Raw genomic sequence first — 12,612 nt, 5'->3', positions numbered from 1 at the left:
CCATATTAAAAATAGAGAAATGGAGAAATCGGCAACTGCGGAGCACAGCCTCTCGAACAAACATAAAATATTGTTCGATAACCTCAATGTACTGGGATTCTGTTATTAAGGAGGCTGTTGAAATAAGAATGATCCAAAATAACTTTAACCGCGATAGTGGATTCCATCTGAGCTGTGCATGGAAACGAGCGCTTGATGCAGAGAACCAGCAGAGCCGTTCCAAGGTTCAAGTTCCAACAGAAGTGGTGCCGCCACAGGCGCACACAGCGACATCTCTGTGACAGTAGTACATAATCGCCGACCAATCATAAGCCGACCAATCAGAAGCCATCCATGGGCTGTAAATAATGCTACCACAGCAGCAGTGAAGACAGTCAGCTCCTGACGATGACGATGGAAGTAATCGTCGAAAGCTCGAGATTTTATCCAGAACTGACGTGGGAAGCATACCGAGAATGTTTTACATATAAGTGCCATCGCAAAAAACTTCGTTCCCATATAGGTTCCCTACTCGTTCTGAAAGTGTATCTCAATAATTTCGTAAGGGAGTGGAATTTGTGCATCTGGCGATGGCATTTGCGAATATGTTAGAAATTTAAACTGGCATGCATTTTGTGCAATTGTATGTACTGAATAAACATAGCAATGTACTGAAACTGAACTCCAAACAGTCACCATAGTTATTTGAGCTATATTTGCTATGTTGGATGCCCACAATTGAGAGACATGGTAATTAATTTTAAGAGATCTGCTTCAATTGCACAACGGAAGCGGATATCACTAAATTACTTATCCTTGAGTAGTCAAAAATGCTCTTTAGAAAGTCTGAATTTGCGTCAGTAGTTTTCCAAGATACTGGAGGTCCATTTCCTCTATGCAACGTAATAAAAGTCGTCTACCTTTATGTCTGAGATTAAGACCACTCCAAATATTGTAGCCCCAGGTTTTACAAGCTGTAATGACTTATTATGTGACTTGGCATAACAGCGAAAGTATATTGGGCAATTGGTGTCAGCATGTGGCCACATGACCTGAAGGGTCTACTTCTTTTGCTTCTTCGGTAGGTCAGCACCTTGTCATTGGCTTATGTGGCTCCTTGTTGTGTTACAAACACTATGGTGATCTTCTGCCAGCAGCCATAAAAAGCTTAACAACCAATGAAATTCAGTTTAAGCGAAGCCTAAAGGATTTATTGGTGGCCAACACCTTCTACTCCATTGATGAATTTCTCAGTAAAACCAACTGATTTGTGTATATATATATCTAAGTACAATATAACTTCTGCACAGTTTCAGTGCAGTAATGTGTTCATTGTAAATATGTGTGTGTGTGTGTGTGTGTGTGTGTGTGTGTGTGTGTGTGAGTGTGTGAGTACAATCTGACGTCTGAACCATTTCAGTGCAGTAATGTGTTCATTGTAAATAAGTATTATAGTAGTTGTATTACATGTTTATTACCTTATAAATAAAACTTTTTTATTTTAAATTCAGTGCATTAGTATTTGTAAAGTGGCTCTTTCATATTTTGTTCATTATAAAATGACAATCATTCCACTTGGGACCTGTAGAATGGTACATTAGCTTATTTGTTTTAGTTGTAAATATATGTCATGTATTGTTGTATTCCTGACATGTTCTACATCCTGGAGGACCTCCTCACTACGGATGAATTGGAATGAAAGTAAATCTAATCTAAAATCTAATCCATCAAGGATGGTATCTCCATCATCTCTTCCACCATTCTGCGCCCATCGAGAAATGTTTCAATTGGCGGTCCTTCACATTCCTATTTCCCTTAAATATATCAACTCCTGATGTGGTGCAGATTATTACAAGAAATGCACAAGCTACTTATTTGCAAAAAAGTCATTCTGTTTATAATTACCAATAGAGTAAAGGTATAACACAACAAAGGAAATCTCACACTTGTAATTGACGTTCTAGATTTTTCACCAAAGGTAGGTGTCTTGTTGGTTTTGAGTGTAGCTCACCCTATCACGTTACATTAAAGCCTTGGACACTTTTTTCCTGATATCACTAAGCTATGTTGCATAATATTGAGTAAAGAAACATTCTGAAACTTGTTTTAGATCTCATTGTAGGAAAACCATTACCATACGCTGGATATTTGGTGTAACTGAAAAACCAAATCAAGGCGGAAGTATTTGCCACAATCATTTCTTCATCGATGATTTCAGTTGTAAATAGAAATATTAAAAAAGGTAGGAAGATTTTTCTGTTTAGCAAAAGTGACAAAAAGCAGATTTCAGAGTACTTGACGGCTCAACACAAAAGTTTTGTCTCAAGTACAGATAGTGTTGAGGATCAGTGCACAAAGTTCAAAACCATCGTACAACATACATTAGCTGAGTATGTGACAAGCAGGATCATAAGAGATGGAAAAGAGCCACCGTGGTACAACAACCAATTTAGAAAACTGCTGCGGAAGCAAAGGGAACTTCACAGCAAACATAAATATAGCCAAAGCCTTGCAGACAAACAAAAATTACGCGAAGAGAAATGTAGTGTGAGGAGGGCTATACGAGAGGCGTTCAATGAATTCGAAAGTAAAGTTCTATGTACTGACTTGGCAGAAAATCCTAAGAAATTTCGGTCTTATGTCAAAGTGGTAGGTGGATCAAAACACAATGTCCAGACACTCTGTGACCAAAATGGTACTGAAACCGAGGTTGACAGACTAAAGGCCGAAATACTAAATGTCTTTTTCCAAAGCTGTTTCACAGAGGAAGACTGCACTGCAGTTCCTTCTCTAGATTGTCGTACAGATGACAAAATGGTAGATATCGTAATAGATGGCAGAGGCATAGAAAAACAATTAAAATCGCTCAAAAGAGGAAAGGCTGCTGGACCTGATGGGATACCAGTTCGATTTTACACAGAGTACACGAAGGAACTTGCCCCCTCTTCTTGCAGCGGTGTACTGCAGGTCTCTAGAAGAGCGTAGTGTTCCAAAGGATTGGAAAAGGACACAGGTCATCCCAGTTTTCAAGAAGGGACGTCGAACAGATGTGCAGAACTATAGACCTATATCTCTAACGTCCATCAGTTGTAGAATCTTGGAACACGTATTATGTTCGAGTATAATGACTTTTCTGGAGACTAGAAATCTACTCTGTAGGAATCAGCATGTGTTCCGAAAAAGACGATCGTGTGAAACCCAGTTCGCGCTATTCGTCCACAAGACAGAGGGCCATAGACACAGGTTCTCAGGTAGATGCCGTGTTTCTTGACTTCCGCAAGGTGTTCGATACAGTTCCCCACAGTCGTTTAACGAACAAAGTAAGAGCATATGGACTATCAGACCAATTGTGTGATTGGATTGAAGAGTTCCTAGATAACAGACTGCAGCATGTCATTCTCAATGGAGAGAAGTCTTCCGAAGTAAGAGTGATTTCAGGTGTGCTGCAGGGTAGTGTCGTAGGACCGTTGCTGTTCACAATGTACATAAATTAGATGAGATTAGATTAGATTTCATTCCAATTGATCCATAGTGAGGAGGTCCTCCAGGATGTGGAACATGTCAGAAAAACAACAATACATAACAAATATTTACAACTAAAACAAATAAGCTAATGTACCATTCCACAAGTCCCAAGTGGAATGATCGTCATTTTTTAATGAACACTATATGAAAGTCATTTTACAAATACTAATGCACTGAATTTAAAATAAAAAAGTTTTTTATTTATTTATAAGGCAATAAACATGTAATACAACTACTATAATACTTATATACAATGAGCACATTACTGCACTCAAATGGTGCAGAAGTTAGATTGTACTTACACACACACACATTTACAATGAACACATTACTGCACTGAAATTGCGCAGAAGTTATATTGTTATATTGTATACACAAATCAGTTGGTTTTACTGAGAAATTCATCAATGGAGTAGAAGGTGTTGGCCACCAATAAATCCTTTAGGCTTCTCTTAAACTGAATTTCATTGGTTGTTAAGCTTTTTATGACTGCTGGCAAGGTATTGAAAATGTGTGTTCCTGAGTAATGCACACCTTTTTGTACAAGACTAAGTGACTTTAAATCCTTGTGAAGATCATTCTTATTTCTAGTATTGATTCCATGAATTGAGCTGTTGGTTTGAAAAAGTGATATATTTTTAATGACAAATTTCGTTAAGGAATAAATATATTGGGAAGCAGTAGTTAGTATCCCTAGTTCCCGAAACAGACTTCTGCAGGATGTTCTTGAGTTCACACCACATATAACTCTTACTGCACGTTTTTGTGCCTGAAAAACTTTAGCTTGGCTTGATGAATTACCCCAAAAAATTATCCCATATGACATTATGGAATGAAAGTAAGCATAGTATGCCAGCTTTTTCATTTTTATATCCCCTATGTCTGACAAAATTCGCATTCCGAACAGAGATTTGTTAAGACGCTTCAGCAGTTCTGTGGTGTGCTCCTCCCAGTTGAATTTATTATCAAGCTGTAATCCCAAGAATTTAACACTGTCCACTTCTTCTATCTTCTTGTCATCGTATGTTAGACATATACTCGTGGGACACCCCTTACAAGTTCTGAACTGCATGTAGTGTGTTTTTTCAAAGTTCAGTGACAAAGAATTGGTTAGGAACCAGTGATTAATGTCCACAAATATTTTATTAGCTGATCTTTCTAAGACTACGCTTGATTTGCTATTTATTGCAATGTTTGTATCATCGGCAAAGAAAACGAACTTGGCATATGGGTATGTTACTGATGAAACGTCATTGATATACACAAGAAAAAGTAAGGGACCCAAAATGGAACCTTGTTGGACCCCACATGTAATTAGTTCCCAGTTGGATGCTGTCTGATAGCTTGATACATGTCTCTTTCCTAATAACACCCCTTGTTTCCTGCCAGAGATATAAGATCTGAACCATTTTGCAGCATTTCCTGTTACACTATAATACTCTAATTTACTTAAAAGGATACTGTGATTTACACAGTCAAATGCCTTTGACAGATCACAAAATATAACAGTTGCCTGCAATTTTTTGTCAATGAATTAAGCACATTTTCACTGTAAGTGTAGATAGCCTTCTCAATATCAGAACCTTTTAGAAATCCAAACTGTGACTTTGACAGTATGTTATTTGAGATAAGATGGTTATAAAGCCGACTGTATATTACTTTTTCGAAAATTTTTGAGAATGCTGGCGACAGTGAAATTGGATGGAAATTTGATGCTATTTCTTTATCTCCCTTCTAAAAACAGTGGCTTAACTTAAGCATATTTCAGCCATTCAGGAAATATTTCACTGATAAATGACTGGTTATACAGATAGCTTAATATGTTACTTAGCTCAGAATCACATTCTTTAATTAACTTAGTTGATATTTCATCATACCCACTAGATGTTTTTGATTTTAAAGATTTTATGATGGACATTATTTCTGCTGGGGTAGTGAGGGTCAAATTCATATTATGGACGTTGCTTGAAATTTCTGGTCTGAGGTATTCCATAGCAACATCTACCGAACATGACAACTCCATCTTTTCGGTAACAGTTATAAAATGTTTATTAAAAAGTTCTGCAACACTATACACATCTGTCACCAATGTATCATATACTCTTAATGCTATTTGTTCCTCTTCATGTCTGGTTCTACCGGTCTCCTCCTTCACTATATCCCATATTGTCTGTATTTTGTTATCTGATATGACTATCTTTTCCTTGTAATATATTTGCTTTGACATCCGTATTACAGTCTTTAATATTTTGCAGTATTTCTTGTAATGTGCTATAGCATCAACATCGGAACTGTTTCGGATTGACAGATACAGGTTTCTTTTTGTTTTACAAGATACCCCTATTCCTCGAGTAATCCATGGATTTTTGTAGACTTTGCTCTAACCTTGTTAAGTTTTGTGGGAAAACAGTGTTCGAATAAGGTAAGCACTTTATTGTGGATAACATCGGAAGTTCACCGAGGCTTTTTGCAGATGAAGCTGTAGTACATCGAGAAGTTGTAAAGATGGAAACTTGTACTGAAATGCAGGAGGATCTACAACGAATTGACGCTACAATATAGCAGGTCAGCAACTGGAAGCAGTTAATTCCATAAATTATCTGGGAGTCGGCATTAGGAGTGATTTAAAATGGAATGATCATATAAAATTGATCGTCGGTAAAGCAGATGCCAGACTGAGATTCATTGGTAGAATCCTAAGGAAATGCAATCCGAAAACAAAGGAAGTAGGTTACAGTACACTTGTTCGGCCACTGCTTGAATATTGATCACCAGTGTGGGATCTGTACCAGATAGGGTTGATAGAGGAAATAGAGAAGATTCAAAGGAGAGCAGCACGCCTCGTTACAGGATCATTTAGTAATCGCGAAAGCGTTATGGAGATGATAGATAAACTCCAGTGGAAGACTCTGCAGTAGAGATGCTCAGTAGCTCGGTATGGGCTTTTGTTGAAGTTTCGACAACATACCTTCACCGATGAGTCAAGCAGTATACTGCTTCCTTCTACGTATATCTCGTGAAGAGACCATGAGGATAAAATCAGGGAGATTACAACCCACACAGAGGCAAACCAACAAGCTTTCTTTCCACAAGCAGTACGAGACTGGAATAGAAGGGAGAACCGATAGAGGTACTCAGAGTACCCTCCGCCACACACCGTCAGGTGGCTTGCGGAGTATGGATGTAGATGTAGATGTATAATGGTAGTGCATACTGGTATGCAATGTGAGTCAGAAATTCATTGTTATCTTTGGGCTACCTTCATGATAAATTGCTTAAAATTCAACTTTTACAGCATCAAAATATAGAACTGTGGAATACATCAGCGTTGTAATGCATTGTCTGTTGGTACAACATGGTAAGAGTTGGTTTTGTTTGGAAAAAAGCAGGAGTTACCCTTTCCTTATCAGATGTAGCATATCTTCATCACTGTGTCTTTAAAGCATATCCAAGTGTGGTGACAGCTACTGAAGATATAGTTTGTACATCTTCAGTTACCTTTATGGCCTGACAGTTCCAACTGGAACTGATGATGCAATTAGTGATGACATTGCTTTTGGATGATGATAAACTTCCTGTGAATCTAGTTCCATTTGTGTGTCTAAATCCTGGTCCACTGTACAAGTAACAATATCCACTCATACTGGACAATAGCTAGTGATGTGGGCATCTTATTCAGTAATCTACACTCTCCACTGAACTATTAACAAAAGGAGCAGCTGTTTGATAACATGTACTGACTTTAAGACGAATATTGTCAAGGAATGGAAACATAAATATAATATATTAAAACAAGTTATTAATATTTGTTTTTGAACATTTCCTTCAGGTAGCAACAGCTATGTATATCAAGGACCTCAGGAACAACTATTGACTACATATTTATTAATGTAGCTATTTTATGTAATATAAAAATATTCAACACAATTTTTGGGCACAATTAACTGCCCTAACACTTAATCATACCATCAACTGATGTGAGTCATATTTTAATGACCTACAACAAGTGCTACAGAATGCAATAGATAAACTCATTTCTGATTCTTCATATTTTTGAGGTGTATTGGCTGATTTATTAGATTGTGGAGGGTGCAGTCACAGAAACTCCGTATTTTTAATCGATATTTTGGCCATATGCTTTTTGGTCATCTTCCAAGCAAGCTGACAGATTGAAGATGGCAGGAAGGTATATACAAATGCAATTTTGTCTGTGACGAGTTCACTGATATCACCATCAAATTTTGCAAATTTCTGGGAAGGTCTGGGAGATAATAATTCATTTAGAAACTAAAGGAACAGGGTTTGACAGAGAAGAGATCATTGAAGCACATTGTGTGTAGAACTGTCGTATTGGTTAGTGAAACATACAAATTTGTTTTTAGCTTTCTGTGTACAGATTTATCGAGTCTTCTACGAACACCTGATATGTGTAAATTCTAAATTGGAAGCAATAGTTAGAAATGTATCACAACAACATCGTTTCAAATGAAGTGGATACATCGATTTCTCAATAATTTTTTATTTGAAGAAGATCCACTCTACAACTTACCTTCAAAGCATTATTTTATACTATATAGAGACAAAAACGCTAAATAAGCATACTTTGGTGTGTGGACCTCCCATATTAAATGTTTGCCAACAATGACACCCAAAAACTTATGATCCCCTACTTCTTTGAGAATTGACTTCCCTGGTTCAAGACACATATTGTTAGTCTTTGTAGTTTTATTTGTTTGTAATCATATGCATATTGTACTATTTGCATTTACAAACATATTGTTTCACTTAAGTATTTATAAGCCTCCCTCAAATTTGCAAAGGCAGTTGAGTCCAGTTCTACTACTGAACCACTTTTTACTATGAGTGGTGAGTCATCTGCAAAAATTACTACATTGTCACTTAATGGTGATGCTACATCGTTTACATTTAGCATGAAAAGAAGGGGTCTCAGAACTGATCCCTGAGGCTGAAAATTAGAGCATATATTTACAGTAGAGTATCTTGTTTCATAGTTTATTTCTGCACACAGCTTTCAATTCCACTGATGGTTTTTCGAAGTTAGCTGCATTTCCCCTGATATCATGACTTGTCGCCAGGCAAAATAAAAGAATACTTTTTATGACTTTGTCTATTATTGATACACTCTAAGACAAAATAAAAGCAATGTACCATGAAGGAATTATGTGACTGGAACGGAAATCAGTAGATGTATGCACATATACAGACAAACAAATGATTACAATTTCAGAAACATTTGAAGGTTTATTAAAGAGAAAGAGCTTCACAACTGAGCAAGTCAGTAACATCTTAGTTCACACTTGGCCCTTAAATAAGCAGTTATTCGATTTGAAATTGACTAACAGAGTTCTTGGATGTCCTCCTGAGGACGTGTTAGGTCCTCAAAATCCAAAACTCGTGGGAGGGCCCTGCCCATGATACTCCAAACATTCTCAACTGTAGAGAGATTCGATGACATTGCTAGCCAAGATAGGGTTTTGCATGTATGAAGATACACAGTAGAAATTCTCGCCATGTTCAAGTGGGAATTATCTTGCTGAAATGTAAGTCCAATATAGCTTACCATGAAGGACTACAGAATGGTGTTTAGAATACTGTCGATGTACCACTATGCTGTAAGGATTCCACAGATGGCAACGAAAGTGGTGCAGGTATGAAGGCAAATGCCACCCCAGACCATCACTACTGGTTTTCGGGCTATATGGGAAGCGACAGTGATGTTGGTATCCCTCCACTGCCAAGGGCGTCTCCAGACATGTCTTTGGCCTTGAATCTCATTGAATGGAGTAGAATTGTCTTGAGTGATGAGCCCCGTTTCAAATTAAGCCTTGATGACCAGTGAAGACGTGTCGAGTGTCCAGCCTAACTGCCGCCCTCTATACAGCTGAACAACCATAAGTGATGATCTGGGGTGCCATATCTTTTCATAGCAGGACCCATATGGTTGTCATCCGCATCACCGTTACAATACGACAGGATGTCAACGGTATCCTACGTCCTGTTTTGTTGCCCTTTGTGGGAAGCCATCCTAGGATTACATTTTAGCATGCTAATTCCCGTCCACACACAGCAAAAGTTTCTATTGCTTGTCTTCATGCATCCCTACCTTGGCCAACAAGGTGTATGTTTCACTGTCTGATTTTTTCTACAGTATCATTTGACATCGTTTTCTCTATTGTAACCCCATCTTGCATATTAACCCTGGACCTGCCCAATCCTGATCTCATTATATTAAATGATTTCCAGGTCGACCATCGACCGTCATAACTGGGTGATACTTGTTTCTGACCAGGAGGTAGGATATCGTTAGCTTTCACAGTTGTGGCCTGGCTATTTCATCCTTATTTGTGAGTACTTTTGATGTTCTGAGAAAGCTTGCACTGCATTTTATACAGTGCATGGATGAGTTATCTCCTGCTCCATTTTCTTCCTTTCCTTGTTCTCAGCCGATTCTCTTCGAACATAAGGTGGTATTATTTTTGCAAGGTGATAAAGCCATTCTGTTGGAGTAGATTTTAAACAGACCGTTATATGTCTGCTACATCTACCTGTTTAGCGTAACCTGAGTTGTGCCAAACAGGACAGTCATACTCTGCAGAAAATGATACAGTACCAGTATAAAAGTTCGAATTGTTTCGGCTTAACTACCCCATTGTGAACCCAGACACCTTTTTTTAAAGGAGATTGTTCCTGTTGGAACGTTGGTTTTCATGCAGTCCTTCCTGTATGTATGAGGTCATTCTGAGATATTTTAGATCATCACATTGATCCCGTTCAGTCTCTCACGAGACCATCTTTAATTTTCGAGTGGCATCCCATTTTCTCAGACAGAAAGTACAATGACTGATATGTAATTGAGAGTATCTTTTTTATCATCTCTGTTTGTTAGTTACATATTCCATGGATTATTTTGCCCGATACATCGTAATGATGTGGAATGAGTCATTTTACATTCTAGTTCCAAATTAATTTGTACATAATTTACATGCCAAACATCTGTAAGTTTTTTTAATACAAAAAGAAAAAGATATGAGTATGTGAGTTATTAATTCCTACCCACAACCCCTTACACATTACAGTAATAAAAATTCTTCTAGGGGATAGAAGGGGTTGTCAGGGAGAAACATTCCCAGTTTTTTATCAAATTTTGTTTTGCTGCCTGTCAGAAATTTTTATATCACTGTGTAAGTGATCAAAAACTTTGTTGCAACATTATGCACGCCTTTTTGTGCTAAAGACAATCTTAATGTGGATTAATGAATATCGTTTTTCCTTCTGGTATTATAATCATGTACTTCATTATTTTTTTAACTGTAGAGCATATTTTACAACAAATTGTGTGAAGGAATAAGTATGTGTACTGTGAAGTAGTATACAGTGTCCAACTCCTTGAACAGATGTCTGCAAGATGATCGTAGCTGAGCACCATATATAATTCTAAAAGCACGTTTTTTCGCAACGAAGACTGTCTTTCTGAAATATTAGTTACCACAGAACATTATTTCATATGAAATTACTGAATGAAACTATGGAAAATATGTCAGCTTACTGATTTGTCTCTCCCTGTTAGATGCAGAATCTTCTTTACTCTTTTAAAAACGCCGGAAATATTCCTTCTTTCATTGGCAGCTTTATTGAGATACTCAATGAACTAACGACATATATGCACAGTGTTAAAGTGTATTCACTGGGAAAGAAAATAACACCTCAAACAAATTATCAGTTGCAGTCTTCAATTTTGGGACTGGGGAGAACTTTGCTTATGGGGATCTGATATTGAAATGACAGATTCCATGGCGGCTGAAATAAATTTTTTCTTGGTAAGTGGTAATGGTTGCCGCCACACATTTTAGAACTTAGTGGCCTCTGGGATATGAGAGAAACAGCTTAAACTCTGAGTATGAACAATCACGATCCGGCCAGTTGTAAACTGCATATGTGTAACACGGGCACTAGCAGGAATACAGATGAGCGTTAGCTCGGAATGTTGGCAGACAGGATTCTGCGCAAGTCTCGTGATGCAGTTCAGGATAACAGTGGGGTTCTGGAGACCTAGAACAAATGTTAAGAGTTGGGCCTAAGACTAATTAAAAGATGAATAGAAGTCTGATCTGATGATATCAGTATAACGAATACTGGAAGAACAACTAAAAAGTTTCTTGGATATAGGTCAACAGGAGAAAGACAGGACGGAAGGCCACGAAATCCTCAGAATTACGTGATGGTGAATAGCACCACAGGAGAGGGCAGAATAGTCCACTAGTTGAAGAGGCTCAGATTCATCTATGGTTGCAATATCATGCGAAGAAGAGGACGGTAAAAAGAGTCCATCGCTTCACATCGTGCAGAGTGTGGGGCTAGATTAAATATATCAATCGTAGGTATTTTCTGTGGGCAATATCACACGTTGTTTCCTTAGAAAGGGCGATTCTTTGCTATGATATAGTTTTAGGACTGCAGTGGTACTGCCGACACTACAATACTGTGACACTGTTGTGAGCCCATTGAGTGTTCGTAACATTTCCGATGCAGTAGCATAGAAATAAGTGATGGACTTCAGATGAAATCGCGCTTATACGTTTCTAGTTTTAAAGACAATAAAAGAAATAGTTACAATATTCTCGTAATAACTAAAATTTTGCCTGCGATAGTAGTGTCTATATTTTCGTCATAGTCCTCTATAAGCAGAATGAAGTGTTCAATACATCGGTACCTGTTAATGACGTTAGAGGAAGTGGCCATCTTGCTTTGGGTGCAAACGTTGGTTCTGTTTTTCTTATGTATGTGCTCTGCAGGACTTAAAATGAAGCAAAGGGAGACGGTGAAGTGGAGTGCCCGCGTTTCTGTGTTGAGCCTTAATCCTGTTTTTAGTTTTAAATGCCGAGAAGAAGCGCTGACGTGAATTCAGCGACAAATTATGAGTTTCTTTACCGTAGTGACTGAGGATTAGCGTGCCATAGATTGTATATCTATGGAATTAAATGTCAATTTACAGACGATAGTAAATTTATTGCTTCGTATCATCGAATTATTGTTTTTATTGTGTGTCATTACGGTAAATGAATGTTTGATGCTTTCATTTAATGAAAT

At 37.7% G+C, this 12,612-nt stretch overlaps 1 protein-coding gene across 1 annotated transcript in view; it reads left to right on the top strand.

Annotated features, from left to right (window-relative positions):
* Nucleotides 1-12,280: 12,280 nt before the first annotated feature.
* Nucleotides 12,281-12,612, top strand: part of LOC126240572 (uncharacterized) — a 204,718-nt gene continuing 204,386 nt past the window's right edge. The window contains exon 1 of the mRNA XM_049947935.1: nucleotides 12,281-12,577. The gene's annotated coding sequence lies outside the window, so the exon portion shown is untranslated. The remainder of the gene's footprint in view (nucleotides 12,578-12,612) is intronic.

This window comes from Schistocerca nitens, chromosome 1 (assembly GCF_023898315.1).
Source record: "Schistocerca nitens isolate TAMUIC-IGC-003100 chromosome 1, iqSchNite1.1, whole genome shotgun sequence".
NCBI lineage: Eukaryota > Metazoa > Arthropoda > Insecta > Orthoptera > Acrididae > Schistocerca > Schistocerca nitens.
The sequence above is the reverse complement of the archived record's forward strand: the minus strand, read 5'-3'. Positions and strand labels throughout refer to the sequence as shown.